Here is a 4,463-nt window from a genome sequence, read left to right as displayed (position 1 = left end):
CCCAATAATGATACAGTGGATAAGAATCTGCTTGACAATGCAGGGGACATGGGTTAATCCCTGGTTCAGGAAGATCCCACAAGTACAAGCAACTAAGCCTGTGCACAACTACTGAGCCTGTGCTTTAGAACTTTGGAGCCACAACTCCTGAGCCCACAGCACAGCCCAGCCAAAAAAATTCATAAAAAAAAAAAAAAAAAAAGCTACCACAGAGTGACACTCTAGAGTCAGTCATTTCTTGCCCCAGGTCTCTTCTTCCCTGACCTCTATCTTATGATAGGACAAGGGAAGGGGGTCACTCACAACTCAGTGAATCAAGCCACTGCCCCAGGCTCAACAGGGTTTGCAAATGAAACTCATCTTCTGCCACAACTAATAAAACAAGACACAAGCCTTATAGACAGGAGTTTTGAAATTCTCATTCTCCTCTGTATAACTAAAAAAATCATCTGTATCCAAATAACTGGCCACACCTGGATTGAGCTTACCCCTCTGTTCACCTAGCTCCCTATTTCATCTGGGTCTCGGTGTCTCTTTTTCTCCCCCTCTGCTCTCCTGCTGTTCCCGTCCTATTTCCTCCCTCACACGTGTCCTGTCCCAGGCTGCTGCAATTTGTTCCCCCTCGAAATGCTCTCTCTCTCCAACCTTCCTGAGTCTTTCAAAAATCCATACCTATGTCTGCCTCTTTCTTCCCCCATTTCCACTCCCTCTCTGCGCTCCAGATTACTCCCCTCCTCTCGCTGTGACTCTCCCTTCCTCCCCACTCTCTGGCAGGCCATGTGGCTAGCCTTCCTTCCAGCTCTTTCTTCCTCTGCTCCTTACCTTTCTCTGCCAACACCATGGTGAAGGTGCAGGTGAAGTCACTTAGTCGTGTCGGACTCTTTGCGACCCGTGGACTATAGCCCACCAAGTTCCTCTGTCAATGGGATTCTCCAGGCAAGAATACTGGAGTGGGTTGCCATTTCATAAAACCGGCCACTTCAGATTGAGACTTGAACCTTTGTGGCAGGACTACAACCGGGTGAAAACACAACTTGGGACTCTAACCCAAGAGGCCTGACTCAAACTCGGCCAAAACCCAGTTAGGGACTCTCCACCTCTGACGTCCGTCATCGCCCTTCACCTCCCCGCTCCCATCACTGAGACAGGGCAGTTCTCCCTGTGCTGTTTTCCAGTCCCTGGAGATCTGGCTTTCTAAATTGTTAATACTTCTCTATTTTACTCACTTGGCTATTTTCAAGGCTTAACCTCTTTGACTTGACTATCCCTTTGCAAATCCCTCAGCCATTCTCAGTTTTCCCATTGGTTCTCCCTGATGCTTTTCTCCTCGGTTTCAGTTATTTCTCTCCGTCCTTCTGACTCTGCTTCTCCTGATCCTCCTGCCTCCTGAATTTACTGAGTGGCCGACAGAACGAGACGCCCCCGGACCGGAAGATCACCTTTTCCCCCGAGTTGAACATGGAACAGCACTGACTGTTACATGGCTGGCCCAGGTCACCTACCCTATGCGGGGTGAGGGGACGGGCTGACAGGAAACGGGGCTGCTGCGGGGCAGAAGGACCGGCCTCAGGAGACGCGAGGACGGAGGGGCTGGGAGGGAGGGGGCTCAGGAGCAGGGCGGCCTCTCCGGAATCCCAGGACCGGGGAAAGAGCGCGCGGCCTGTCTGGGCTCTGCCTCCAGCGATCTAGAAGGCGACGCGGCGGGCGCGACTCCAACTCGCGAGAGAGGGCTTTACTTGGCGAGGCCAGAGGTAAACAAGAATTTTAAGCAGGAAAATGTCGCCAGAAGCGGTGTCTACGCGCACCGAGGGCCGAAACCGCCTCAGCAACACTTAAAACCCAAACGAAAAGATAACTGGGCCGCAACGGCAGCGGCAGCGTTTATTCGGGGCCGAGCACCGGGTGCCAGGGTTTGCAGGTCGCTGGCAATTCCCACACCATGAGGACGAGTGAGCGGCGGCGGAGGTGGGGGTTGGAGGGGTGGCGAGCTCTGCAAACTTACTCTAGAAGGAAGCTTAGGCGCCGCTGGGGACCTCGGCTCCGCGCTCTCCGACTTCCGGCTCTGTGGGAAAGGGCTTTTGGTGTTAGAGCCGCGGCTTCCGACCAGGGGCGGGGCGAGCACCCGCTGTGCGCACTGTTCGTGGGAGGGGCGAGGCGCGGAGGGGGCGGGGCCTGTTACCTAGACAGCATTAAGTTAAGGTCTGTAACACTGCTCAGGTAAAAGCTTCAAGTTATGTCGGAAGCCAAGATACTTTCTCTTAAGTCTAAACGGATTTATTCTCATAAAAAGATGTTTTTCACAGCATGTTGTGCTCAGATCTTGCTAGTGAGGCTGAAGCAATTCAGGGATCGGGGAACTTTGGCAGTTTTAAGAAACAAGAATGGGACTAGTCTCTATATTACAAATACAAAACTCTGCCTGGGTAGAAATGGGCTATTCCCTACTCACACCCTACAAAACAGCAAACTTTGCATAGTGCTGAGTTCAACGAACTCAGGGTCAGTACCTGGGTATCTGAGATGGAGGACTTAAGGGATGTGATCATTTGGGTCACTAACCACAGCCTTTTAAGAGCAAGAGACTTTAAATGATTATAAACTGCATTATTGTTTCTTTTATCCAACGTGTTTTAATTATTTCCCTTTCTAAACCCAACTCTTTAAACAGTGACATAAAAGGGGTTGTATAAGCAACTCTTACAATGACAAATATCATTGTGTAAATTTAAGCTACAGAGAAAAAATTAACTGATACGTATACTGTGAAACGATTATCACAATAAGTTTGCCTAGCATCCATAATTTTGTATAGATAACCTAAAAATGATTCTCAACAGTGGATTCACCAATGATTTATCAGATACAGCACCAAATGCTCACACCAACAAAATAAAAAGAGGTAAACTGCACACATCCTAATTATCAAATATTGTGCAGTAATCCATCCTCAGCAGTGAAAAAACAATGTACACTATAATACCAAAAAATTGCCAAGCATATATTCAATAATAGTTTAACATTAAGAATACATAAAGAACTCTAAAAAGTACTGATCACCAATTCCACCATTGGGGTGGAGGAGCTCTCTAAACCAGCCATCTCACATATTGCAAATAAAGTACAAAGAGTAACATAAAATAGAACCTTAATGACAAAAATAAAAGATAATCATTTATAATGCATACAAATATAAAAAAAGGAAAGTAGCTATGCCTTGAAAAAAAACAAATGATGGTTCATCACTGAAGTTATCACTCCACTACATAAGCTGTGTCATTAAGCTGCTACAAAATTAAATGTGGAGGCAAAATGATCAATAGCACCCAGGTGACAAGCATGCAGCATCAGCAACAGTTTAGTCAACAGCCTCACAAATATGAGGGTGTGAACCTGGACAGTACCCTTGTCAGGAGAAGTTCCTACGCCTCTTGGTGAGGCTCAAAGGGCATGGTGATAGTACACGTGAACAACACTATCACAGTGCCCTTCACGCACGCTTCTCTGACATCACTCAAAGCCAGAAAAAGATGTACAGGTCAAGGTCTTCAGATACTTTGTCATATCACAGAACCCGATGACCACTATACTAAGTAGCTTCAAGTGGTAATTCTGTATGCAGCAGGAAAATATTACAACCAATAAGGGACAGTATTCTCCTTTAAAAATTTTCTCTTACCCAGTAAACACACACCACAGAGAGTCCGTAAGGAGCTGCCCCTTAAACACAGGTGGATTACCACAGCAAAGAAACTGGACATGACTTCAGACCCTAGAGCCACATACTTCAAAATCAAATTTAAAAGGAAAAATTATACAAACTAAGGAGAAAGCAAAGTCAGGAAGAGTCTACACTCCCAGACTAGATAGACCAGCACAGTGCTCACTTCGGCAGCACATATACTAAAATTGGAACAATACAGCAAAGATTAGCATGGCCCCTGTGCAAGGATGACAAGCAAATTCGTGAAGCGCTCCATATTTTTGAAACGATGCTCAACATTACTCATTATCAGAGAAATGCAAATCAAAACCACAATGAGGTACCATTTCACGCCAATCAGAATGGCTGTGATCCAAAAGTCTACAAGCAATAAATGCTGGAGAGGGTGTGGAGAAAAGGGAACCCTCTTACACTGTTGGTGGGAATGCAAACTAGTACAGCCACTTTGGAGAACAGTGTGGAGATTCCTTAAAAAACTGGAAATTGAACTGCCTTATGATCCAGCAATCCCACTGCTGGGCATAGACACCGAGGAAACCAGAACTGAAAGAGACACGTGTACCCCAATGTTCATCGCAGCACTGTTTATATTAGCCAGGACATGGAAGCAACCTAGATGTCCATCAGCAGATGAATGGATAAGAAAGCTGTGGTACATATACACAATGCAGTATGACTCAGCCATTAAAAAGAATACATTTGAATCAGTTCTAATGAGGTGGATGAAACTGGAGAAGATTAT

General features: G+C 46.2%; 1 non-coding gene across 1 annotated transcript; it reads left to right on the top strand.

Moving 5' to 3' along the window:
- The first annotated feature begins 3,876 nt into the window (after positions 1–3,876).
- LOC128064251 (U6 spliceosomal RNA) lies at positions 3,877–3,983 on the top strand. The gene has a single exon (XR_008200968.1). It is a non-coding gene; the product is annotated as a U6 spliceosomal RNA (small nuclear RNA).
- Positions 3,984–4,463: the final 480 nt, after the last annotated feature.

This window comes from Budorcas taxicolor, chromosome 18 (genome assembly GCF_023091745.1).
Source record: "Budorcas taxicolor isolate Tak-1 chromosome 18, Takin1.1, whole genome shotgun sequence".
Classification (NCBI taxonomy): domain Eukaryota; kingdom Metazoa; phylum Chordata; class Mammalia; order Artiodactyla; family Bovidae; genus Budorcas; species Budorcas taxicolor.
This window is presented reverse-complemented; position numbering and strand designations above follow the sequence as displayed.